This window comes from Sus scrofa, chromosome 15 (genome assembly GCF_054392235.1).
Source record: "Sus scrofa isolate SSC_HxYL_T2T_F1_AM1 chromosome 15, Sscrofa_HxYL_maternal_Yorkshire_Landrace_v2.0, whole genome shotgun sequence".
Lineage (NCBI taxonomy): Eukaryota > Metazoa > Chordata > Mammalia > Artiodactyla > Suidae > Sus > Sus scrofa.
Window position 1 is genome coordinate 136,152,736 of NC_139397.1, and position 27,878 is coordinate 136,180,613.

Sequence of the window (27,878 nt, forward strand, 5' to 3'; positions counted from 1 at the left end):
TTTGCCAGGCCACAGGAGCGGGGGCTTCAGCCGTCTCAGCCTGATGTAGGGTGGACTCCAAATGTGCCGAATGCACAGGGGGTGGGGGGAAGCGGGGGTGTTTATCCCCACCGCTGGCTCTGGGCCCTCGGAATTCAGCCACCAGTCTTTCAGGAGGTCTCTTTGCAAAGGCGGGGCAACCCAATGAACCACCCAGAAAGGGGTGTGGTCCGCGTGCGTGTGCACGCACGCATGCGCGCTCCTGAGTCCGGCGAGGCTGGGGCAGAGAGCCTTCCCCGAGTCTCCAAGCTCATTTAAAATCTTAAGAAAATTCCTCAAAGGCTCCATTTATCTCTTAGAAGGTCAATTTCTTTCAGAGGTGTTCTCTATCAAGGTTATTTACATAGATTTTGCTGGAGGGAAGGGTATTGCTTACCCAACAGAAAGTAAATCCATGTTTCTCGTGCTTTTTTCTTAGGAGCGTTTGAGACAACTCAGCATCTATCTTTTTGGAATCGGACTCTGAGCTCTGGTGCCTCGTGTCCCTGATAACAGTGGCTTCTAACCAATGGCTCATCCTAAGCCCTCGCGTTCAGGGTAAGCACGGTTTTACTTGTTGGTGTATCCATTGGGAACTCAGGAAGTGTCCAAGGAGATTTAGGGAAAGTTTTACCAACTGTAAATCAATGCCCTGAAGCTTTGGGAATATTCCTTCTTCTTCTTCTTCTTTTTCTCTTGAAATTATGCAGTTTAATACCCACGGGTATGGTTTAGCAAGAGCTCCAACTAGAAACGTATTGAAAGTAATCCTCAACACAACTCCAAACTTTCTTGAACATCTTTGTCAGCAAAAAGAATAAAGGCTAGTTTTTTCCCCCCGCACTGATAAATGCACAACCATCGAGTTCTTCCCACCCCAATTTAGGAGAGAGTAAAGTGTTGCAAGCCTAGGTTGGGATCTTGGCTGCTTGTCTCTCTAAGGTCCTGGGATCCATTAAGCCATCACTGAACTCCACGGGACTTGAGGAGCACCTACTGTGTGCCATATTCTGTGTTATATGCTGGAGACATAATGCTGCACAGGACACAGCCTCTACCTTGGGAAAACTGGGATCTGCCTGGGGGAAAAGACAGGTAGAGAATTAACCATGGAATGAAATGACAGGGCAAAAGGGGGATATTTATATATATATACCATATATATGTATACTATAGGAATATAATATATATTAGACATAGGTTTATATTATATATAGGCATATATATGTATATATATGTAATGGGAATGTAAAAATGGAAGAGGAAATCCTTCTGCTGTGGGATAGAGGAGGCAGCAGGGTGATTTGTCCCTTAGGGGCACTTTCTGGAGACATTTTTGATTGTTAGGATTGGGTGAGAAGGAGCTACTGGTCTGGAGACATTTTTGATTATTAGGATTGGGTGAGAAGGAGCTACTGGCATCTAGTAGGTAGAGGCCAGGGATGTTGCTAAGCATCCTTCAATGCACAGGACAGCCAGCTCCAAGAAAGAGTGACCTGGCCCCAAATGTCAGGAGTGTCAAGGTTGAGAAACACTCTTATAGGGTGATGTTTGAGTTGGTCCTTAAAGATGACTGGCTTGTGCTAGGCAGCAACCACGGAGGGACATTCTGCTCAGAGGCTTTACTCCATCACTAGCTTAGGGGGCCCTGGAGGGGGCCAAACTGAAATGAGACTCCAGGTTTAGGGGTGGTCAGCTCAGTGGTGGTGTTCCTGGGTGGCTTCAGACGGTTCCTGCATCCACTGTGGGGCAAATCAGGGGTAGCTGGGCAGAAGAAGGACATTTTCTCCTTTTGATGGCAGCTCTAAAGGGAGGATTGAGGAATATGTCATTCTCTTGGCCCTGAACAGGGCGGGTGGCCAGCATGTCAGGAAAAGTATGCTGGAGAGAACAAGAAGAGGGACCACCCAGAAAAAGTGACTTAACTTGGGCCTGTGATTTCCAGATGCATGTGAGGCAACCGGACCATTACATTTGAACACTTAGAGGGGAGACTTTTAGGTGCCAGCCGCCAAACCTGTTCTACCCCAGCATCTGGAATGAAAGGATAGCACTGTTGACTCTGCAAAATGTCTTTGGATTGATACCAGGAAAATGTTAAATGAAATGAAACGGCATTATCTGAATGGTTCTCCCAGTACCCCGTAAGGTGGTACCATTCAGGAAACTGAGATTCAGAGCAGTTCAGTGCTGCTCTGTCCAGAGGGATGCTGGTTGGGAGGGTGGAGAGGCCAGAGTCCTGGTGTGGCTGGTAGACCAATGCTGAACTGTTCGCTGAAATTGTCCATTGTCCTTGATCAGCTCTGCCCTTTTTCCCTCTGGCTGCTGTTCTCACCTGTGCTGGCCTTTGCTTGTATTGTTTTTCCCAACTCTCTTTCGTGGCTATAGTCAGAACACTCCAAGGTGTGAGGAGAATGCGATCTCCCACAGCATCTCACCCTAAGACAGCTGTTTGGTGTTGTTTCCTGCTGTTATCCGTACGGATCCATAGTTGCACAAATAATGTAATTGGCCATTGAGTCCTTTTCCACAGATGATGCGTTTGTCCATGTCTCACATGGACCCCGCGATTTATTTGAATGAGCCCACGCTCTTCCACCAAGGGGATGTGCGGTCATTTACCGATCAGCTTCCTCTTTGGTCATTTCAGAGGCTTCCAGAGTTTCAGTAGCACAAATAACCTTGTAGTGAGTATCTTCGTGTAAATAGATCTTTTGCTCCCTTTCAAAGATTTCTTTAGGATACATTCTCAGCCGTGGGATTAATGTGTCAAAGGCTATGAATATCTTCATGGATCTCGATATATGTTGTCAAATTGCTTTCCAGGAGTGTGGCAATTTACATACCTGACATGAATAAATGAGGGCAGCAGCTTGGCAAAATATTGCCAGCATTGAATAGTATTATTTGATTTTCAAACTTCTTTTGCTGATTTAATACCTATAAAAGGATTTCATCAAAGATATGTAATACGCCTAGCATGGTGCTTGACACATGCTGGTGGTTTTTGCTAGTGTTTCTCTTGCAGCTTATAATACCTTTCCTGATCCTTGGACGACAGTCTAGACCTTCTGACTGTCCTAATGCCCCCCCCTCCCCCAACCGTAATTGTCGTCATCTCATCTCCAGTGAGTACCTGGTCCTGGCTTGGCCCAGCTTCATGTAAATGTTAGCCATTAATGATAATCTTGAGAGTCTGGGTTGTTGAGCCTACTTGTAGCATAATGATTCAAAGACTGGTCATAGTGTGTTGTCTCAATCTGTCAGCTGTGTGACCTACCACGTTTTTCCAAGCCTGGGGTTGAGATAACGTATGTGCCTCAAGTTAACATCATGCTTGGCTTCAGAGTCAGGAATTTTCATGTTAATAATAATAATAATAATCCATTTTAACAAGTCTTATCAGTCTTCGAAATGGGTGACATTACTATCCTCATTTTCAAGATGAGACATTGAGGCTGAGGGGGTGGATGTACTTTGTCCAATACGGGGAACCTAGTGCCATGTGCCTCTGGCCCCTTCTCTCTGTGGTCTGGCTGAGAGGGCCCATGGGTGGTAGGAGTATTCATGAAAGCCCTTTCTGTACCAGGACGGCCAGCACTAACGTACCTATACATGGAAAGGACCACAAACTACATAATGTAGCACCCAAAGTCAGTGCATTTCAGATGGCTCAAATGCCAGGAGCCATTCCAGTGCTACCCAATCTGAGGGCAAGGATGGCGGAAGACGAGTAAGAATGGAAAGAGAGATGGATCTTAAACAGTTGTGGTTCAGGTGTCTTCAGAAGAATTTACAAAACCGTGTACGACCCTGTGGACTGACTCCTTGGGGCCTTGGAAAGAGGCAAGCCACGTGAGGAACCTTGAAGTTGAAGTCTCATTAGTTTCATGTTAAATCACCCCTGGCCTGATGGCTTGACTGGCAGTTACCCAGGAATAGCACGGGCTAGTTACTTCTGACTGCTTGTCGCTTTTCTTTGACTCAGGACTTCGTCATTAGCATAGTTTCAGTCTGAGAGTTACTGCCAGGGTGGGATTACTCTAATTAAGAGGAAGAGAAAAATATGTTGCTAGTCATTAATTTTTCTTGATTAGAGGGTGACCCAGTTTGAGGTTAAGCGAAGAGGACTGAGGTAGTAATTTAGCGCGCTGGGGGGGCTTGTGGAGATTTTTGAGAGCTGGAGAAGCAACAGCTGGATCCTAAGATTGCCGTCTGATTTGAATTCATAGCAACTTGTAAAGAGATGTGTAAGAGGTCTTCAGGAATGGCGTGCTAATTTCTAGAATGAACACAGCAAGGAGAGGATTGGAGGTCTCTAAATGGAATGGATTGACGCTCATTCAAGTGCGGATAAAGAAAGCTTTTCCTGTCAACTTGAAAATAGCATATTTTCATGTTTTCTTGGTTTGAGGATCTAGGCCTTGACTTGTCATATTCTGAGAGAGCAAGAAGCTTTATCTTTGACATATGCCTATAACACTGAATATATATTAAAATAGGTATAATGCTTCAGCTCTCGTCCTTAATGAAGTACACATAATTTTGAGGTTGCCGTGATGAGAGCAAAGTGTAATTCTGTGCAAAGAGCACAGCCTCAGAGTGAAGTGTGGGCTCTGCTTCTGCTGATTGCCATCTGGGGAAGTGAATCTTTTTGATTAGCTTGTTTCCATGTTACACACCTGGTTTGAGGAATCCACCGAGGTCATTAAATCTCAGCATATTGTTATATGGGGTAATAGTAAAGAGATACACACGTGTTATATGGTATCATCAGAGTTCTCAGATCACTTAGAAGTTGGGACTTCAAGCAGCATCTTTGGGAAGAGGAGGGAAGGGAGCAGTGAAAGTCTTGGGTTGCCTTCAAAACTGTGGGGACCATTCCTCTTTAATGTGGGGGACCCTCCTTGTTATGACAATGAGGCTGGATGGGGCACCTCCATTCCCTATTGGCTGCCTGTTGATTTTGTTGCAGAGGCAAAAGTTTCCCTTTTACCTTCTTAGGATTTTTTGCCGGTGCCTCAATTTAATTGACCTAAGAGAGATTAACAGGAGAAAGGCATACCCATTTATTTGATGTAAGCTTTACGTGCCACGGGAGCCCCCAGAAGGAGAGGAGGACCCAAAGGCAGCCTAAAAATGCTTTTGTGCCAGGTGGAACAAAGAGAGGCAGGCGTGGTTAACAGTAACTCAGCTACATGAGGCGGCTAAAGGAAAAAACAGAATTCTATTAACCAAACCTGTTGGTACAGAATCCTCTCAGCCACAGCATCCTGTCCTTGCTGATGAATGATGGTAGCGTTACTTTCCTTTGGGTTTAGGGAGGACGTCTTCTACGGGGGGCTTTGTTTCCTGCTTTCAGGAACCAAAGGATGAAGGTCAGAGAGTCCTTTTCGTACCTGCTCTTCAGTGCCTTTAGGTCAAAATAATGTTTATGTCAAAGAGGCATATTTGGAGGGATATATTCTGGTTTCCCTCAGTTTTATCCCTCCTCATCCTCTCTCCTTTTCCTCTCTCCTCTTTGCAATGTCCCACCTCCCAAAGGGGACCTGGTATCACGTGGATCTAGGGACGCTGCCTCTATTCTTGGCCGTACCTGTGGACACAGCATCCAGGCTGGTCAGTTCTGATGTTTTAACACGCTGGGCCAATCACAGTGCCTGTCTGGGCTTTATGTGGATCCCAGGCAGGAAAGGCCTTTCTTTCCTCCAGGATTGATAAGCTGACATGATGTCCACCTCACACCATAGAAAGAAAAGTAGACAGCATTGAGTCCCTAATGTCTCCAGGAACTGACTTCACCCCATTATAAAGGGTCCAAGAGAGCAAAGAGATTTGCTTTTGGTGGCAGTGGTCCCTTTTGTCCCTTAAATCACATGATGTTGAGTTCTTGCTGTGGCGCAATGGGGGATTGGTGGGGGTCTCTGGACTGCTGGGACATGGCTTTGATCCCTGACCCAGCACATTGGGTTAAGGATCTGGTGTAGGTTGCACCTGCAGCTCGGACCCGGGAACTTCATATGCCGCAGGGCAGCTGAAAAAGAAAAAAAAAAAAAAATCACGTGATGTTGTGGGTGGCTTCTGCAAAGGGCTCACAGCAATTTCCCGGCACCCTACATTCTCTTGCCTCCATGTAGACCCTTTTTAATTCACGTAAAGGAAAACGGGGCAATGAAAAGATTTGAAAGGAGAAACTGGTCTTCTAATCTGGTCTTTCTGCTTCACGAACATCCATCCATGTTATCTTTCATCAGAAGTGCCCTAAGGAGTTCCCTTTGTGATTCAGAGGTAGTAAACCCAACTAGATCCGTGAGGACTTGGATTCAATCCCTGGTCTGCTCAGTGGGTTAAGGATCTGGTGCTGCCCTGAGCTGTAGTGTAGGTCACAGACACACCTTGGATCTGGTGTTGCTATGGCTGTGGCTGTGGCTGGCAGCTATAGCTCTGATTTGATCCCTAGCCTGGGAAATTCCCTATGCTGTAAGTGCAGCCCTGAAACGACCCCCCCCCCCCCAAAAAAATGCCCTAAGAGGCCATAGAGGAATGAAGGGAACGTAGTTTAAACAAGTTCTTCATGTGGTTATTCATTCAATAATGTTTATTGGTGCCTACTTTCTAAGTACTGGAGTTAACAGCAGTGAAGAAAATGGGCAAATAGCCCTGGCTTTGGGAGCTTAGAGCTGGGAGTAGAGCAGAGAAAATCACTAAATCAGGAGTTCCCGTCATGGCTCAGCAGAAATAAATCTAATATCTATGAGGACGTGGGTTCGATCCCTGACCTTGCTCAGTGGGTTAGGAATCCTGTGTTGCTATGGCTGTGGCGTAGGCTGGCAGCTACAGCTCTGATTCGACCCCTAGCCTGGGAACCTCCATATGCTGCGCTGCAGGTGCAGGCCCTAAAAAGACAGGAAAAAAACAAAAAAAAATCACTAAATCATACATTTGAGGTGGTGATAATTGCTATGGAGAAAAATGAGGGAGATGGGGAATGTTGGGGGGGCAATGGGGGGCGTTAGAGGGTTGCAGTGTTAAGTGGGGTGATCAGGAAGTCTCACTAAGAAGGTGACATTTGTGTAAAACCTTGGAGGAGATGAGAGAGTGACCCGGCTGGGATCTGGGAAAGAGCGTACAGAGGGGACAGCCAGTGCAGTGGCTCCGAAGCAGACATGTGCTGTGGAGTAAGGCAGGGAGATGAGGTCGGGGGGCGTCAGCCATGGGGTCAGTGGGCGCAGCCTCGAGAACCCACCGTTGAGAGTGTGGGCTTTGCCTCTGAGTGAGGTGGGAAGCTGGTGATCGCCGCTGAACAGAACTTTTTTTTTTAGGGCTGAACCCAAATGGAAGTTCCCAGACTAGGAGTCCAGTTGGAGCTGTAGCTGCTGGCCTATACCACGGCCACAGCAACGTGGGATCCAAGCCACAGCTGGGACCTACACCACAGCTCACGGCAAGGCCAGGTCTTTACCCCACTGAGTGAGGCCAGGGATCGAACCCGCATCCTCATGGATACTAGTCAGGTTCTTAACCCGCTGAGTCACAACGGGAACTCCTGAATGGAGCTTTTATGAAGGAGGCCTATGACCCTCTGCAGCTGCTGCTATTCTAAGCAGCACCCCCTACACAGATGGTGGTGGGGATGAAATGAGCCAGTGTGTGGAGAGTTCCCAGTATAGGCGAGCTGACCCAGAGTAAGGATGAACAGTATGGAAGCTGTTCTTATGAACAGCGACAGTCAGACACTTTATACTGAGGTGTAAATGACTGTCGTCAGGTACCGTCTTTCCAGCAGATTCGATGGGGGCAGAGAGAAAAAGAATTTGAGTCATTGAAGGGAGGGAGGGAGAAGGAGGAAGACACGGCCCCAAGTGGGGGAGCAAAGAGTAACTGGGCTGCTCCCCACCTGCTCTGTTCTTAGCACACATTTTTCTAAGAGCTGAAGACCAAGAGCCAGTTTGCATCTTTGTGCTACGCAGAAGTCCTTATGCTAAATGCAGTATTGTATAGACCAGAAAAAGTATAGAGATTGATACATCAGTGCTACAGGAATGAATGCCATCCAGTTTACAGCATCCTTACTGAGCCAGTCACACCAGGCGCCCCCATCCCCTCCCCTGAGCCACCAAGTCACTGCCTCCTGGGGGACAGCTGGAAAAGGATTGATGTCTTCAAGGTCATGGCTGAGCACTAGGAGCTGGCCATGATGGTTATTCCACCTCACTTCTCTCTGAGTCTGAGTACCTGTTGGTATCTGTCAGCTTCTAAGTTTCATTTTAAGAGCGAAGCCATGGGAGTTTACAAGATGGGGTGGCCCCTCTGGGCTGCGTGGCAAGGCTGCCCAGGCCTCCAGGGACCACACACCTTCCTCTTTCATCTCCAAAGCCCCCCTGGGCCCCAGAGACTCTGCACATTTTGGAGATGTAGCTTCATAATTTTTTTATGGTCCACCGCTCAGCTTCAAGAGGAGAGGGCGGCTTGTAAAATTTTTATTTACGGCTTGATTTTCAGAACTCAGTGTTCGCAAATACTGGCAAGGTTGGATTTATGGACATGGAGACTATTTTAATACGTTACTCACGCAGTTAAAATGGTTGCCCCTGATAGAGATGTCAGAATTTGGCTACAGCACATGCCATCCTGGGAGTGGCTTGTCGTCAGCAGCCACCTTCCCAAAATTGTTCGGCCTGGCAGCTGAAGAGCTAAGAGCCATGAGTTCAACTTGTAGCTCACATAGAGATTTCAGTCTGGCTGAAGAAAGTTTTGTTTTCCTGGGTCCATTCTTAATTAGCAATTCGATTCTGGTTTCATTAACATTGCCGAGTGATTGTTTTTGCCTCCTTCGTGTTCTTTAACCCATTAGCTTTGAAATTTGAAGCATCTATCTCAAGTGGATAAAACATAATCTTTTTTCTTAAAGACCGTTTCTTACATGGGAAAGATTATAATTCACAGTTAATTTGCAATTGGTATCGGCAGGTGGATCAGGGCCCAGGGGTTGGAGCAGAAGCTGAGAGGGTGGGCGCTGCACTAACACCTCCCCTCCCCACCCCCGAGACCCCTGCCTCCCCGTGCAAATGCAGGGTTGGGCTAACTCATTAAACCAAAGTCTTGATCCAGTGTGTGAACATAAAAACCTTCCTGGTGTATTTTTTGAAACTTGAGCTGCCCTTTGTAAAGGAGGTCTTGCATTTATGTTTTTAAGGGCAAGGTTGAGTTAGCTGTGAGGTGCAGAGATCCAGATCATTTTAGAGATTCTGTGTAGCAACAGAAAAAGATTGTCATAGGAATTTCTGTTGTGGTTCCGCAGAAATGAACCTGACTAATATCTATGAGGATGCAGGTTTGATCCCTGGCCCTGCTCAGTGGGTTAAGGATCTAGCGGTGCCATGGCTTTGGTGTAGGCCAGCAGCTGTAGCCTGGGAATTTATGTATGCCACAAGGTGCATGTAAAAGCAAAAAAAAAAAAAAAAAAAAAAAAAAAAAAGAGAAAAAAAGAAAAAGACTGTCATACATTCAACTTTTGTTTTTTTTAAAAAGCTTTTCAGAAAGTGTAGAGAAACCCAGTGATAGAAATAATCAAAAGTTCCTAGAACAGGAACCGGTGTTCTTTGAAATGGAGCATATTCAAACACAGGAACCTAGAAAAAAAAATTCATTAGCCTGATACTGGATTTCGCCAGTGTGAACCGCAGCATAGCCAAAATGTTGCAAGGAAAGTAACTCTGAAGTGGAAACAGGCTGTCCCCGTTGTCCAGAGCCTCTTAGGAGATGTGCTCAGAGGCCTTCTTTCAGGAAGCAGAGGTCAATGACATACACTTGAGCCTGGGCCCCAAGGAGCTACGTCACTGATCTCCTGTGCTCTGGCCGGTCTTATGCTTTAGTGAAGAGCTCAGATCTGGGCTGGAATCCTGGCTTCAGGGTCAGGACAAGTTGTTCAGTCTCTTGACTCTCAGTCGGTAAAATGGGGATGACAGTCATGCATTGGTCTCAAGGGGTTGTCAGGATGAACTGAGACCATGTGTGTTCAGTGCCCCAGGTGGTAGTCCTTGGTTCCCTTCTAGGTTCAGCCACTGGAGCACAACCATCAGCCTCTCATTTAGAAAGAGAAGAGGGATGGAGTTCCCATCGTGGCACAGTGGTTAACGAATCCGACTAGGAACCATGAGGTTGCGGGTTCGCTCCCTGGCCTTGCTCAGTGGGTTAAGGATCTGGTGTTGCTGTGAGCTGTGGTGTAGGTTGCAGATGTGGCTCAGATCCCGCGTTGCTGTGGCTCTGGTGTAGGCTGGTGGCTACAGCTCCAATTTGACCCCTAGCCTGGGAACCTTCATATGCAGCAGGAGCGGCCCAAGAAATGGCAAAAAGACAAAAAAAAAAAAAAAAAAAAAAAAAAAAAAAAAAAAAAGGAGAGAGTGGTAGGCCAAGTCAGCCTGCCTCAGAGACCCACAGCTTTAACTCAGAGATGCTTGTCCTGGAAAGGCTCCTCTGTCTTCCCTTTGGCAGAGCCGGGCATCTTGTGACTCTGAGGAAACCCTTGGGCTTTATGGATGGAGCTGGCACTCAGGCTCCTCTTCTGTGTCCACAGTCAAAACTTCCTGTTTCCCCAGGGCCTAGGGGACACCTGGGAAGGTGAACCGTTCTGAGGCCAGAAGTGCCTGGGAGATGGCTGAGATCCTGGGTGGCCCTCTAAGTAGGAGGGGAATGTGGCTTAACCCAGGTGCTGCTTCTGCCCCAGAGCCAGACGGACCATTCTTCTACCGCTTACTGAGCGGTGCCTCTAGTTGCCCCAGTTCTGCTTGAGGGATTAGGAGCCCCTTAAAAAGCATCATCAGCTCTCCCTGGGGGAGGTGTGGTCATCTCTCCCAGCCTGCTGGTGCTTTAGCATTAACACTGCACCCCCCCCCCACCCCGGCCACCCCCAGAAGAGGGTCCTGAGGCTGCTGCTTTTTTTTTTTTTTTTGTCTTTAGGGCCACACCCTTGGCATATGGAAGTTCCCAGGCTAGGGGGTGAATTGGAGCTGCAGCTGCCAGCCTACGCCACGGCCACAGCAATGCCAGATCCAAGCCGCATCTGTGACCTACACCACACCACAGCTCATGGCAATGCTAGATCCTTAACCCACTGAGCAAGGCCAGAGATTGAACCCACATCCTCATGGATATTAGTCAGATCCGCTACATCGGGAACACCTGGAGGCTGCATCTTGCTTTGTAGTGAGTGATGTGACAGTACAGCTGGGAATTAAAGTGTGAGCAGCAAAGAAGTAACCAAGAGTCAAATATCGAAAGGCTTAATTTTAAATAATTTTAATTTTCTCTTTTCTCTTTTTTTTCTTTTTATGGCCACACCTGTGCATATGGAGGTTCCCAGGCCAGGGGTTGAATCAGAGCTGAAGCTGCCGGCCTACACACCACAGCAACGCCAGCTCCGAGCTGCATCTGTGACCTACAGCACAGCTCATGTCAACGCCATATCCCTAACCCAGTGAGCAAGGTCAGGGATTGAACCTGCATCCTCAGGGAGACTAGTTGGGTTCTTAACCCGTTGAGCCACAGTGGCAACGCCTACATTATTTGTGAAGGAGGGAGTAGATGATTCTGTATATACTGTTGAGTTCTGGGTTGATTTTCCTTCTGTGCCCTTTGTTCTTCACTCCTATTAGTAAGAAGAGGCAAACAACTTTTTTGGTCCTTTCCGGTTTTTTTTTTTTCTGACTTCATTTACCCATGCATTTAGTTTCTTCTTTCCAAAAGCAAGCAGTGAGTCTGGGGTGGGGTACTGATTGTGTTTAGAAGTTATACACGTGCCTTTCCTTCTCCATAAAATGGGTGCAAATGAGAGTCCCCAAATCAGGTTCTATTCACGTAAACTCTGCCAAGAAGGACAAACAAAGAGAAAGACCAAAAGCAGTGTCCTTGTTGTCCTTTCCTTTCCACCTGCACTCTCAAGGGTCCACTTTCTAAGACATGCTCAGGGCACAGTGAATCACAGCTGTCTCCATCCTAATCCACACAGCACCAAACTTAAGCAAAAGGGCAAATGACAGATGAGCAGAACAAGAGCTGATGCGAGTGATTGGTTCCCGTCCCTCCGCCCACCAGATCTCACTCCTTGGCACCCAGGAGGGCCTGTCTGAGGCCTGGGCAGTTGGGGGCACGGGGTCCATGGCACTCACAGCCTTTATGTTCAAAAGCTTAGTTTTGTTCTTTGAAAATGGGAAATGGCTTCAAAAGAAGTCACACTTTTGTCAGGGTCAGATGGGAGAGCCGGCAACCGTAACAGACCTTTAGAATTTCAGAGCCACATGGATTTGTCCAATTCCATGTCTCCAAGGAGGAACAGAGGCCCTGGGGAGAGTCAGCATTGTCCTGCATGCCCCACAGTGCCTGCCTTGTGCCAGATCTGGCTTTGAAGGAGTGGGGATGCAGTGCGCATCCTAGGCGTGGGCTGCAGAGAAATAAAAGTAGGCAGACCCAGACCCAGAACTCTGCTTCTTTTCTAAGGAAGGGTTTGCAGTTGTTTCACATAGGGAGTTCCCGATGTGGCTCAGTGTTTAATGAATCTGACTAGGAGCCGTGAGGTTGCGGGTTCGATCTCTGGCCTTGCACAGTGGGTTAAGGATCCAGCGTTGCCGTGAGCTGTGGGGTAGGTCACAGATGCAGCTCAGATCTGGTGTTGCTGTGGCTGTGCTGTAGGCTGGCGGCTACAGCTCCGATTGGATCCCTGGTCTGGGAACCTCCATATGCTGCCCTAGAAAAGACAAAAAAAGACCAAAAAAAAAAAATGTTTCACATACACATCATGTTGTATGTGAGGAAAAGTTTTAAAGCCAAATACGTGGCTAAATATCCATTCCCTACTCAGTGGAGATCACTGCAGTAAGAGAGAAAAAGCTCTGAGGCTGGGAATGGAGTGGGAGGCAGGGGTCAGAAGACCAAGTCCAGATACAAATACATGAGGAGGCACTCATGCTCTCTGCTTGGTCCCCAAGTCCTCATTTGTACTATGAAGGGCTGGACGGGATAATTTCTAAATTCATTGTAAGACTAAAGTCCTGGAACTTTATGATTGTACAGGCAATATTAGGACTTCCTTCCTTCCCTCCTTCCCTCCCTCCCTCCCTCCCTCCCTCCCTCTCTCTCTCTCTCTCTCTCTCTCTCTCTTCTTTCTTTCTTTCCCCTTCCTTCCTTCCTTCTTGCTTTCTTGCTTTTTTTAGGGCTGCCCCTATGGCATATGGAAACTCCCAGGCTAGGGGTCAAATCAGAGCTACAGCTGCCAGCCTGTGTCACAGCCACAGCAATGCAGGATCTGAGCCTTGTCTATGACCTACGCCACAGCTCACGACAACGCCAGATCCTTAACCCACTGAGCGAGGCCAGGGCTCGAACCCGTATCCTCATGGATCCTAGTCGGGTTCGTTAACTGCTGAGCCACAAAGGGAACTCCAGTTAGGACACAGTTTCTGCTGTGTGTGACAGAAGTGAAAAAGATAACAGTGGTTTGAACAGGGAAGCCCTGTATGTCTTTCTTACATAAAAGATTAAGCTGATAGGGTGGCTCTGCCTTCTGAGATCATCAGGGGCCCAGGCATCTTCTGTGTTGTTGCTCTGCCAACCTTAGACTGGTCCCACGTCTTCACCATGGGGGGGTGCCTGGCCACCACGTCCATGTCCATGTCCTAAGCAGCAAAATGAAGGAAGGAAGAGGAGGAGGGGGAGAACCCCTTCCCTTTGTGAGCATGGCTGCGAAGTTGCACCTATCCATTCTGCTCCTATCTTGTTGGCCAGAATGTAGCCATGCCTAGATGCAGAAAGAAATGTTACCTTTATTCTGGGCTTCTAACCACAGGTTCTAGTTTTGTAGGAGAGGAAGAAGTAGATATTGATAACTGTCTGTCTTTGTCGTGTGAGTTGTGCTTGAGATGGTGGAGAACACAGGATTATCTGTGGCCCCATCGCTGCTCACTGAGGCATGGGAGGGCTCAGGTGGTCTCCGGTGGGGATATTTCTGACACCCATGACCAAAGCCCGACTTGGAGGAACTATTGTGGATCTCAGAGAACCTGCTTCTCAGTTATTCACATAAAGAAGTGATGGTTGGAAACCGCTTTTTTGAGAATCTGCCCGGTTTCTGATGCTCCCCTTTCCCTGAGCTTTACTTCGTATTCTCCCACATGGCAGATGATGGCAGGCACGTTTGTACCTGATGTCCTACCCATCGGTGGCCACACAGAGAAACAAGTGGGGGCACCTGACCTATGTTGGGCCCGCACATCCTTTTGCCTGGGGTATTCGGAGCCGTGACTAAGAGAGTCATCTTAATTGGGGCCTATTTGCTTGAACTTGAGTGTTACAAACTCAAAAGCGGTGGGCACACTCCTCTGTCATGAGTGTGGGGAATCAGGGAAAACGGGGCGTGGGACATAGAAGGATGAAGCAGGTGTTCTGGGAAAGCCACTCCCGAACCCTGTGTGGCCTGAGGCAGACACTGGGAGGGAGCTGCAGATTCCCGGTGGTTCTGCAGTGATTCACTTTCACGTAAGGCTGAGATACATTCATTCCTATTAAATTTATTGAAAATACATCATGTGTATACACAGAGGGCATTTTTAAAAAAGAACTAATCTGACCGCTTTCTTTCTTTTTTAAAGAAAACTCTTAAAATCTCATGTACCGTCTTCATGGCTAATGGCTTGCAGTTTCAACTTTCTGCTTGTCCCTAAGAGTGACAACTCAGAAGGGGCCCTATAAACTGATTCCCCTAGCCAAACCGATCCAAAGTGGGGATGCTAAGTAGGTCAGTCACTGGAAACCAAAACCTCAGTGCCTTTTCCCAAATACAACAGCAAGAAATCCACAGAGGAAGGGATGAAATGCAATGCGGTTGTTCAGAAGAGAGATTGAAAAGAGCTCCTTTTTATTTTTAAATATCTTCCTCTAACTCTGGTGGACACGTGGATTTGAAAAAGACCTTAAGTCACTGTTAGAGGACAGAACTCGCTATACATTTATAACTTGACTTCAAAAGAAAAAAAAAAAAAAGAAAAAAAAACCAGGCAAGTCGTCAGCTTGCTTAAATGAAGTTTAAGAGTGGAGATTCTGATGAGGAGTAGCGTCCATTCTGTGAAACTCGCCATGTGAAATATGAAACCCACGAAAAGAAACATATTAAGAGTAAGACTTCACAATTAACTGGAACCTAATTAATCAGAGCTTTCAATTGTTGTTATTCTTAAACCTGCATAAATCAGGGATATAGTAAAACACACCGAGTCCTTGAGAGTGTCCTAGCTTTAAGCTTGAAAATTGTTTTTACCTCTAATACTTATCTAGAACCATAGAATTGACCAAACACTTGACTCTTAGAGCTAATAAGACCTTAAAGGCCATCCTGTGCTTGGGTTTTCAACCTGAGCTGCACATTACAGCAACCCAGGGAGCTTTTAAAATCATGATGTCCAAGCTGTACCCTGTACCAATTAAGTTTGAGTCTATGGGAGTTCCTGTTGTGGCTCAGCAGAAACGAATCTGACTAGTATCCGTGAGGACGCAGGTTCTGTCCTTGGCCTGGCTCAGTGGGTTAAGGATCTGGTGTTGCTGTTGGCTGTGGTGTAGGTCGAAGATGTGGCTTGGATCTGGCATGGCTGTGGCTGAGGAGTAGGGCAGTGGCTTCAACTCTGATTTGACCCCTAGCCTGGGAACTTCTGTATGCTTCTTGTGAGGTTTTAAAAAGACCAAAAAACAAACAAACAAACAACAACAACAACAACAAATTGAGTCTCTGGGGGTAGGATCTGGGCATCCTTAGTTTTAAAAGATTTCCAGGCAATTCCAATGGGCAGTCAAGTTGGAAAACTAAGGTTCTTCCATAGCTGTCCCCAAAAGTGAAGTGACCGAGTCAGATTGCCAGCTGGTACAAAACCAGGACTGTAAATCTAGGGCATCCCAAACTGTTGTGGCTTCCTCCCCACTGAGCCACACAGGCTCCCAGCTACATAAGGCCAAGAGTCAGCATCCCACTCAGACTGCTGAGCTGGTGCTCCTCCAACCTGGACGTGTCTCCCAGTCACCGGAGGCCTTATTCAATCCAGGGGATGCTGATGCTTCTGGCCTGGGTACCATGCTTGGAGAACCACTGCTGTGAGCTATTGTAGGGCTCTCCCTTCATCCATAGGCACACCTGGGGGGAGATTGGGATTCGTCTCATCCTCACTCGAGGACATGATGGCCGTATGAGGCAGTATCTCTTTGTTCCTCCAAAAGCCTCTGAAGCTGTTCTGTTCACCTAAGAACCATCTCCAGATGAAGTGTCCTGTCATGCTGAAGGATTCCACACTCATTGTGCTTTGCTGAATTGGCTGCATCATTCCAGAGCAGAGTTGTTTTTTTTTTTGTTTGTTTTTGTTTTTTCATTTTTTTAGCTTAGGTCCAAGAGAGTGAAAGATGGGCTTCATAATGGGCAACACCAAGGAGGTTAAAGTTCATTGACAAGGACCATTCGTCAGGCAGGATGAGTGGCTGAACTCTGCTTATCAGCCTGCACATGTGGCCCGAGATGGAAAAACTGACAGGCGGTAGAATGAAACCCGGGCACCTGCGGAAATCCAGGCCTAATCCCGTCCCATAAAACAAAGTGGAAGATAAGTGAAAACGGTTGAAACCTGAAAGCAGATGGCCGAGCTCCTCCACGTTGGGCTGTAAAGGGGGACCTTCGTGACAGCGTATTTATGGGTTTGGGGAAACCTGACAAGGTGTTGCTGTAAATGCCAAGAAATACACCAAACAGTGATTTTGATATTTGAACACATCTCACGGTGACTGCAGCTTTGGGAGGATAAAGATAGCCTCTGTGTGTGCATGCATGCGTGTGCGTGCGTGTGCATGCACATTAGCTTAGCTCACACTGAACTGGAAGCAAGACTGACTTGGTGGGTGGGGAGAAGGGTGCCAAGGGAAATTCTTTTTTTTTTTTTTTTTGTCTTTTTGCCTTTTCTAGGGCCGCTCCCGCAGCATATGGAGGTTCCCAGGCTAATGCCACCGGTCTACGCCAGAGCCACAGCAACTCGGGATCTGAGCCGAGTCTTCGACCTACACCACAGCTCACGGCAATGCTGGATCCTTAACCCACTGAGCAAGGCCAGGGAGTGAACCCGCAACCTCATGGTTCCTAGTTGGATTCTTTAACCACTGCGCCACAATGGGAACTCCTATCAAGGGAAATTCTTAAGCGGGGACAAGCTACCATTTGGTCACCGAGGGGCTTGGTGTGGAGGGGCTGGGGAGTATGGGCTTGTAGCTTTAGTGTTCTCCTTCAAGAGCTGCCCAGACCAAAACTGGGGCCACAAAGCCACAACTGAAGCAAGTTTATCTTTGGCCATCTCTGTTCCAGCCCATTCCACTGCTCAATGAGGACAGCATCTTGTTTGCGTTTTGCATTTCAGCATGAGTACCTGGAGCGAGGCTGCCTTCTTTGTCTAGGGATCAAGGAGGGATTAGTATCTTCCACTGGTCAACTGATTATTCCTCATCTTTTAAGATTCTATCCTTACTCCTGGCCTAACCCATAGAATCCTTTTGATAGATAAAAGGAATTCCTTAATATGCAAAGGAGTAGCTAACTGGACCTTTGAAAGCTCTTCTCTCTCTCTCAAAAAAAATCGCATATGTGTTATTTAGAAATCCATTTTTAAAATCTAAAGACGCCTTTCTAATTGCAGTCCTGAAACAAGCCTGCAGAGCTGGGTGGCTGGTGCAGGGGGAGGGGCGGCCCTTTTGTCTCCAGTACGGAGAACACATGCTCTCCATTTCAAAGTGGGTGAATCAAGCAGGAAGATTTGCCATTGTAGTTTAAACTGAGTGGACCCTTCGGATTTTCCTGGAGCTTTGTCGGAATTCTGTTTCTGGGAAACTGCATTGTGATAGAGAAAGACAAGGGGGAGAGAGGAATCAGAATGAGAAACATGCAAAGGGAAAACAGATGTCTCAAAGTTACATGGCTGGCCCTTCATTTGCAGCGTTTGGGTATTGGGGGCTGAGTCTGCAGAAGCAGCTTTGGACGTGAACAGTTAACAGCAAGGGGAAGGAAGCGGTGGCCCTGGAGCCCCACCATGGGGCAGCTCCCCCTGCCCTCTGAGGCTTCAGGACAGCAACTGCCCTTCTGGTGGGGGTCTGGGGGGGTGCCGCTGCTCAAGTGGGGCTAGCAGGGTGCCCTTCTGAAGGAAGGGAGCTAAGGCCCCCTCGCTTTCCACTCATTCCCCACGGAGTTCTTCCAGCCCCCAGGACTCGCTGGTGCAGGCTGGTCCTCCAGTGCCATTCCCTCACTGCTGGGTAGCCCCCCAGGCTCCCTTTGCTGCTTCCGCTATCAAAATTCACAGCGACCGTGTCCTGCCCCTTCAGTAGCTGCTCTGTGCCAAATGACAGATGCCAGGGTCCCTGAAACCAGCAGTGGCTCTCCATGGAGGTCCGTGGTTCTCGACAAGTGTTCCTGGCCCAGCAGCAGCAGCATCGCCTGGGAACTTGCAGAAATGTACATTCTTGGGCCCCGCCCCAGATCTACCCTGATTTTGCAAGCCCTTCAGAGGAGCAGCGCCCATGCAGACTTTTAGGAGCCATATTTGCTTCGGAGCAAAGAAGGTCATCTGGGGTCAGAGGTGAATTTCTTGGTGGGAATTGGAGGAAACTGTGAAGTCCATGCGGGAGGTAAAACTCAGGGGAGCAGCTGGGCCCCCTTTTAGGCCTCTAGAGAACTCCCTTTTTAGCCCATGTGGGAGAGCCGCCCTTGGCCATGGTTGTGTTGGCCTTGGGTAGGTGATGTCACTGCTGATAACGGGGTTCGTCTAGCCTTCAGAGGGTGCCCAGGGAGCAGGCGGCATAGCCCACCCCGCTGCCAACACCACTTCCTGTCACTCTTTATTCTCCAGCAGGGTTTGGAAGCATCTTCTCTTGGGGCTGTTGTCTTCGGAGTGATTCTCATTCTTCTGTACATCCCCAAACACACACACACACACACACACATTCCCACTTTTTACACATACAGACTCTCATACACACATTCACACTCTTTACCCCACACTTTACACACGCAATTCATACTCTTACACACTCACACTCTACACACACTCCATACACAGACTCACACTAACACGCATTCACACTCTACAACATATTCCCACTCTACGCACACTCAGACTGCCACACTCACACATTCACACTCTTTGCACACACACTCTACACACACTCCATACACAGACTCTCACACTCACATACATTCCCACTCTACACACATATTCTCACTCTACACACACACAGACTGTCATACTCACACACATTTACACTCTTTACACCATACATATTCTTTACACACACATTCACACTCTTCACACACACTCACACTCTACAACACTCCCCACACAGACTCTCACACTCACATATTCACACTCTGCACGCACATATTCCCACTCTACACACAGACTCTCACACCCACACCCCCACACACCCCCACACACCCACACACACACACACACACACACACACACACACACACGAGTCAAGGCCACAGAGGGCATCCCTCCATGCTTTTTCTGTCTTCTCACCTGGGAAATGGCCCAAGAGAGGCAGGCAGCAGAGCTTCTTTGATGAAAACTCTGTAAAATATTGCTCTCAGAGCTGCTTTCCACATGTTTTGGCTGTAGATTCTCCAATTGCAGGTTAAATACCACATGTGTCTACTCCCATTAACTCCTGCTTGCCCTCAGTCCTGAGTCGACTGTGCCGTGTTACTGGCCTGGATTCTGATGCTGATGCGGGAGGCCGTGTGTAGCTGGGCCTTAGGCTGGACCCCACTGGCCCAAGGGGTTCTCTCCCTCCTTGAGACCTGGGGTTGGACCTTTTGGGTGTAAGGGTCCAACTTCCCTCGGGCCACACACACCTTTGGGGTCTTCTTACACATGTCACTAGAGGAAGCTGACTCCACCCTCTTCATTCCACATCCCCTACTCTGGCAGGAGAACAACACGATTTAATCTTGACCTTCCTAGCCTGATCCATCCCAGGAGCCACGGGGCAGCATTAAAAGACAAGTCTCCTTTCCTCTTGAATTTGGCTCCCAAGATGAAGCTGAGAAGAAACCATGCTGCATTTTGGAGGTCGGCTGGGGGGGAAATCAGGCTGGGGGGGGATCAGGCTGGGGAAAGATTAGGTTAATAAGAATTTCAACTGGCCTTCTCCTTTCCTGTCATTCTCTGATGCATTTGTCCCAATCTTCAATTAAGAACTTGCTAACTACCAGCGCAGCCTGTGTAGAAGATTTTAGGAGACTGAATGGACAGAGTATTAAGGGGTAGGGGGCTGCCCTGCTCCATCTCTTTAGTGACTTCAGTGGGGAAGGGCCATCCTACCTGTGGAATGACCTACATTCAAGCCATCCAGTGATGTCCCCTGAGTCCTTGGGAGGAGCTGGAGAAAGACTCAGGTGGGAGGAGAGCTTCTCAGTGGGAAGCTCAAGAGAAGTCTTCCGGGTGTCTTATGTGTCAGGGACACCTTGTACCTAAGGGAACAACTGCCTGGGTATCCAGGCACAGCCAAAGAGCCAGCCTCAAGAAGGGCAGGATTGGAGGTTGGGCCCAGAGCCCCAGAGATGGCTTTGGTGAACACACGGGTCTGTGAACTTGGCCCTGTGTCCCATCACTTGTTTCAAGGCCTCTGCTCTCTGCTTGTCTGCTCCTTCTTTGCTTTCTCTACTGACCTTCACCCACCCCCAAGCACCCACTCTGAATAGCTCTGTTTACCCCCCTCCCCCAGATCCATCTATTCCCCCACCCTGCGCCCTACCCTGCTCTGTGCCCCTCGAGGCACAAAGACCATTGAAATGTGAAACTGAGTTTTTTTTTAATTTGCCAGGCACATGCACAACACACCTGTGAGTAAATCCAGGGGGAAGAAAAGTTAGTTTTGTTTTTTGTTTTTAGTTTTTTTTTTTTTTTTTTTTTTTTTTTTAAGACTCAGAGGGTTGCAGGGTGGTAATGTCTATTAAGGATCAAAAACTAGCTCTCTCAATAGGTAGGAGCCTGATCAGTTGAAACAAGTCCCACTGTTCATTGGTGAGGAAGGGGCCTGCAGTCAGGGTCTGGTAAGGACCTGGACTCTTGTCATTCAGAGTTCGTGGTCGGTGGGCAATTTTAGCTGGTCGGAACCAGCTGTGACACTGCATACATTCCGTGTTGGTGTCTGTGGGGGCAGAGTCCCCTGCCTGCCCCGCATGGATCACCCACTGGCTCTGGTTGGGTTTGGCTAATGGAGGCGGGGCTGGAGAACAGCGGGTGGGGAGTTGGGGGGGGGGCAGGTGGAGTTGAGGACTTACTCCCCCAGCTCCCTTCCTGCTGGGAGCTGGGGGCTTGCTGCCACCTCTGCCCAAGGTAGCCCCTTCATTCAGCTCTCCTCTCCCAGCTCCGATGACATCAGGCCTAAGGGTGGCGACAGTCTCACTGCTGCCAGCTCTCGGGTACCACAGCATCCTTTGTTAATTTTCCTAACACCCCCCTCCCCCCGCCCCAGGCTTTGAACATAATCGCTTTATCGAGTCTTTCTCAAAGTACTCAGTTTGAGCACAGAGTCCTTTTCCTGGATATGACTTGCTCAGCCCGATTTTTTTTTCTGCCTTCTTACTCATATATATATATATTTTTGTCTTTTTGCTATTTCTTGGGCCGCTCCCGCGGCATATGGAGATTCCCAGATTAGGGGTCAGATCGGAGCTGTAGCCTCCGGCCTACGCCAGAGCTACAGCAACGTGAGATCCGAGCCGCGTCTGCAACCTACACCACAGCTCACGGCAACGCCGGATCGTCAACCCACTGAGCAAGGGCAGGGACTGAACCCGCAACCTCTTGGTTCCTAGTCGGATTCGTTAACCACTGCACCACGACGGGAACTCCTTACTCATATTTTTTACATCTTCCCAACTTTAGCTTGAACGTGGTCCATCATAGCACTGTTCCTCTGCGTTAAAACTTTTCATCTTTAGCTCCTACTGCAAAGGGCCTCGGTCAATATTTCTGAGCAAATATCAGATGGGCTCAGAGCCTGTTCTTCTGCTTGGTCCCCATCATCCATGCCTTTGAAACATTTAAATCGGCTCGTTTGTTCAAATACTCTTGGTTCCATTTCCTGTGACTAAGGGTGGACAGAGTCCTATGGTGCAGAGTGCAGTGTGGGGGGCCGGGTTGGGGGGCTCCCTCTAGGTGGGGAGTGGCCATGGCAGATGCTGGGATTGATACAGACCTTTTCATCCAATTTCGCCTTTATTTTTGGCCGTGCCTGTGGCATATGGAAGTTCCTGGGTCAGGGATGGAACTCGCAGCACAGCAGTGACCCAAGCTGCTGTGGTGACAACACCAGACCCTTAACCTGCTTGCCACAGGGGAACTCCCATTTCTGTCTTGTTTGCCTTACTTCCTTGTAGGCGCCTTGGGGCCCAAGACCATATCTTTCTTGGCTGTCTCTTTGTTGACCCAAGTGTCCAGCCCAATTCTTTGCTCTGTGAGTCTGAGTGGGTGAGGAGCTCCTCCTAGAGACCCTCCCCTCCTCGGAGGATCAGTGGGCTGCCTAGGTCAGTTACAAGGGAGGAGGGATGGCTTTGCAAACTGTCTGTTCACATGACCTTTTCAGTTTCTGGAAGGCCGCAATCATCTTTCCCAGCCTTGGATCTAATTTCTCCCTGTCCCGGGCGATTCTTCTCCCCAGCTCTGCTCTGCAGCAGTGAGCAGGTGAACTCCCAGGGCCAGAGTGGGCTGGGGAGTTTGACTTCCTTGCTGTGTCCAGGCCTTCCTCTTGGACAAGAGGGTGTGGAGGAGAGAGTCCATGTTTGCTCTGTGCCAGAGTCGAGCCCCTGCCAAAGAATTTCACGGTGAAGAGAAGGGGAGGTAGCCGACGTTGATCTGTACCTACCTGGTGTCAGCAGTTCCTCACAGGTTATGTGAGATCTCATTCAATCTTCTGAGAAACCACGTGGGGTACGTATTTCTCTCCCCATTTTACAGATGGGGAAACTGAGGCTCAGATCAGTTATATTCCTGGCTCAAAGCCAAAACTTGGACCCTTGTTTTTTTGGCTGTAAATCTTTGCCATTTCCACTCAGCTACATTTACAAACACCCATAGTGGGGTTGGCTACCTCCCCTTGCTTGCAGGCTCCCCACTCCCCACCTGCAAGGGGGTTACCAGTTGCCCCTCCTTCACCCCACCTCTGGACAGCTTGTAGCAGCCCAAGAGAGGGGCTTGTCTTTGGCATTTGCTAAACCTAGTAGGTACTCAGAAATCCACAATAAGTTGAATTGCAAACAGAGCAATGGGAGGTAGTATTGATAAGGTAATTTCTTTTTTCTTTTGTTTTTTTAGGGCCACACCCACAGCATATAGAAATTCATAGGCTAGGGGTCCAAACGGAGCTACAGCTGCCACAGCTGCCGGCCTACATCATAGCCATAGCAACACCAGATCCGAGCCATGTCTGGGACCTACACCACAGCTCATGGCACCCGGATCCTTAACCCACTGAGCAAGACCAGGGTTCGAACCCGCGTCCCTGGGGATACTAGTTGGATTCGTTAGCCCTGAGCTACCATGGGAATTCCATGATTAGGTAATTTCTTTTCAAGCGGGGCCAGGGTGGAGGAGGAACGGCTGTGAAATAATTTACCCTGGCTATCATCCTGGCATTGTTTCTCACTTTTCATCTCTTTGTTTGGACGTTATGTGAGTAGACATTTGATGGCCCCCATAAGTTAGAATCCAATCAAAGTGCCGCAGAACCCAGCCCTTTGCTGTTTCTCTCGGCAGACTGTCATTTTGAGAATTGCTTTCTTGATTGGCTATTGTGGCTAGGTGAGATGAGGCGGGTGCTCAGGTAGGGCAGCAGAGATGCTTCTGGAATTCCAATGGCAGTCTGCTTTGGCTGCTTGGTAGCTATTCATGAGCATTCTTTTACACAGAATCACACTTCCCTCACAAATGAAAATATTTATATGATGATATTCATGCAATTTGAAAAAAAAAAATTGCAGCCCGCCATGCCTCCCTTGTCTCTGTACCCTGGCATCCTGGAGCATTTTCTTTCTTCCCCCAGTATTAATGAAAAGGAAATCAAACTTCTGCAGGCTTCACTTAGTTCCTGACTTTCAATCAGATACTTTTGTGACCTGAATATTTCCTTCTCCTCTTTCAGTATTCATGAAGGAGCATTTGTGGCTGGGCTGGTGGATTTAAGCATTTGTCTAGTTCAGGAAAGACAGATTTATTCCTTGGGAATTTGTGTGTAACTTACAACCTACATACTTCTTGCCCCTCCCCTGCTTCCCCCATCCTTTTTTTTTTTTTCTGTTTTTAAATTTAGAGGGCATCGCTATTTTTTTTTTTTTTTTCCTTCTGGTTTGTTGTTAGTACAAAGTTAAGGAGTTTGGGCTTAAAATATTGATCCAGCTTCTCCCACAGAGACTTCGGTCTCTGAGTCGTGCAGCTTGGTATGGCTGATTGAAAGCAGCCTGGACTGAATTTGCTTAATAGGATGGTACACTCCTCTCCTGGGTCAATTTTTATCCACTTTATCAAGTTACTTATTGATTACAGCTCTTGTCACATGCACATTCGTTTGCTGAGAACCTTAAGGATGTGTTTTGTTTCTTGCTTAGAGTAGGCTGGGAGTGTTGTAGACTCTGGTTCATCAGGGACCCCAGATGGCCCAATTTTTAAGACTCACTCCATTCCCTCTTAGACACTTGGCTCCAAATTATGAAAATGACATTGGTTGTCTAGGATGGGAAAAGAAAACAGGTAAGAAATCCCTGCCCCATGCCCTCCCCTATTTATTTTCTTCTCTGGGAAAATGTAGAGACAATCCCATCTTGAATCAAGGGAGTGGAAAGAAAGTCCTGGGCTGCGAACTTGAGAGCGGATGCACACGGAACTGAGTCCAGGAAGGGATGGTTGAGCGTTTTCATGCCACGTGGAGAAAGGAAGGCGAACACGCTTTTTGCTTCTGTGCCCTGGGCCTGGCCAGCCTTCAAGATATTTGCTTCCTTTCATTTGCAACCAGATAGAGAAAAGTGGATCATGAAAGCAGAACTCCAATGAGCTTGATTCTGAAGATTTGGAACCCCCTCGGTCAGGTTGTGGATTTCCCCCCATTACTGGAATTATTGCTGCCAAGGGGACAAAGAACACCCCGGAACACACTCAGGATGGAAACATTTATTTTCCTGTTGAATCTCAGCTCTGTATGTGCAAGTGGTTCTCTCTGGGGTTAAATTTAAGTAGAATGGCAAGATGGTATTCAGTGACTTCTTACTCATAAGCTAACTCCCAGTCGTGAATGATGTCACTCAGAGAAGATATAATTTGATATTTATTCATATTACACCTTATTTTATGTGTTATTAATATTTTCTTCTCTCAAAGTGCCGACAGCCTAGAAGGCAGGCTCTGTACCTAGATGGTACTCACAATGGCCATTAGCTGTTACGGGTCTGCCTGTCTCTTAGCACCTTCCCTTGTTTGGGGGAAACCCAAGTGTATTTGCCAACCTCCAGGAGAGCCACTAATGGTCCCTGTTGCCTGTCTTCATGCCCTTCTGTAGCCCCCTCCAACACTGTAGTAGCATTGGTCTGTGTGATGGATAGGATATGGTGGAAGTGATGGTATGTGATTATGAAGCTGGGCATAAAACACATTACAGCTTCTGCTTTGCTCTCCTTTGGATCTCTTGCTCTGGGGGAAGGCAGCTGCTGTGTTCTGAGCACCCTCAAACAGCTTGATTGAAGTCTATGGGGAGAGACCTCCTATCGGTAACTAGCTGGCCATGTGAGTAAGTCATCTTGGAGTGTGTCCTTCAGTCTCCGTCACACTTTCTGGCCAAGATGTTATCTGCATCCCCATGAGAGACTCCGAGCCAGAACCACCCAGATTCCTGACTCTCAGAAGCTGTGTAAGATAATACATGCTTATTTTTAAAGCTGCTGAATTTGGGGATTATTTGTTATACAGAAGTAGCTAACTAGTACACAAAGGGAGATGTGTCCTACTTCCCACAGTGGAAGCCAGGGGAAGGTAGACATTTCTTCTCCCAGTTTCTAGGAAGTTTTGCTTAGTGTGTGACCTCCACTGAGCCAATTGGGTGCTCCTGCCTAGGTTTGCAACCTACACCTTGGGTCTGAAGAGAATCATAATCAAGCAGAGCTAATTCCTGTAGTAGCAGCAGCAAATGGTCTGTTTTGTTGGCAACATCAAGAATAAGCAGAATGCTTCAGTACCTTGGACTTGGCCAGCTTGGTGGGCTGCACTGAAGGATGAGTTGGCCATGCTTGGGTGGCACGTGGTGCCTGTAGCCTGATTTTTGCCATGGCATGATTTTGGATGCTATTCTGCCTGCCTGGCTTCTATTGGTTTCTCCCTGTTTTCAAAGATGCCCTCTCTAGTCTTTGTAGTAATGCCTTCAATCTGGTTTTCTTCCAATGATTCTTTTTCTATTTAGACATTAAATTAAATTCATTTATATTTTAAGCAACCAGAAACCCTGACCAGGACAACACTCAAGTGCATTTTTATAGTGGTGATGGTACCATCTTTTTAAATCTGCCCATTGCTTTTGTGTCTAGTACAGACTAGACACAAAGCAGCTGATGGATCCTTATGGGTTGGAGAGCTAATTAATAAGCCTCTTTTCTCATAAGACCCTATGTTCTCTTAGCAGCTTTGCGGAAGTGGCAATGTTAGAGGTAGTACCTGCCATCAAGGAGTTTCTAATCTGGACTAGAGATGAGCCCCCCACCTCCCCACTCCCGGTAGTGAGCTGACCCCCTCACTGGGAAGAGGTCTCTCTCTGGAGCCTGAGCCACTCCACATGTTAGCTGTGTGATTTAGGACAAGTTACTTGACATGTCGGAGCCTCATTTGTCTCACTGACAAAATCACAACCCCCCCTCCACTGGATTTCTGTGAGCTTAAATTAGATAATGTGTGAAAGGAACCCAGCACACTCAGGTATAGGAAGGTCCTGTCTGTACTTACTGTCCCAGCTCTGGCTCAGGGCTGGCTGGGAGGCTTGGATCTGACCAGTGAACCTCACAGTCACTGGCCTTTACTTTTGCTCAATCTCCTCATCAGAAACATGAGCATGTTGGATTAGAGGTTTTCCAACCTTTTTGTTTTTCTCCTGGAAATCTAAAAAATAAAATCGTATTTGGACTTCAGCATAAGATAAAGAAATAGTATTTTATTAGCATGAATTTACTCGGTTACGGAGAATAATGGAGCTATTCTGATGGATATAAACATTTGAAATCAGGGTTATGGCTAACATTTGCCATCCAGGCTTAAGTATCAAATTTAAGTCTGCATGTTTTTTGGATGTACATCAATGAGAAAATCCTGTTTCATATACATAAGTAGTTGCAAATGGTAATTCTTTTCGATAGTGTTATCTTGCAGTCTCAGAAGAGTTTTGAACAAAGAAGCTTTGGTGTGAGACCCGTATGAAGTACAAGTTAACATGCAGAGGGCTGACGTGTGGCTTCTGCCTCCTTTGGCTGTGCCTGTGGAACTGTCAGGAAACCAATTTACAAACTCCCAGCGTAGACGATGCTAAGGGTCCTTGCAGCTCTCACGCGCAGTGGTCCAGGCATTGACGCAGGGGTGATGTCTGCTTACATCATGCAGTCATCTTTGCAAATTGCAAACGTAGTATGTGAACACATGCATGATATAAGCAATTCAAACAACATGGAAGCATAGAGAATTAAAAGCAAGTGTTCCCTCTCGACCGTTTCCCCTTATGGCCCTGTTCCCTCCTCCCTTTCTTCCAAATAACTACTCTCAGCACTT

At 47.7% G+C, this 27,878-nt stretch overlaps 1 long non-coding RNA gene across 4 annotated transcripts in view; it reads left to right on the forward strand.

Annotated features, from left to right (window-relative positions):
• Nucleotides 1-231: 231 nt before the first annotated feature.
• The window catches only part of LOC110256949 (uncharacterized), an 879,371-nt gene continuing 851,724 nt past the window's right edge, over nucleotides 232-27,878 (forward strand). For all 4 annotated transcript variants that reach the window (XR_014830183.1, XR_014830185.1, XR_014830186.1 and 1 more), the window contains exons 1-2: nucleotides 232-341; nucleotides 458-576. This is a non-coding gene — a long non-coding RNA (uncharacterized LOC110256949). The remainder of the gene's footprint in view (nucleotides 342-457; nucleotides 577-27,878) is intronic.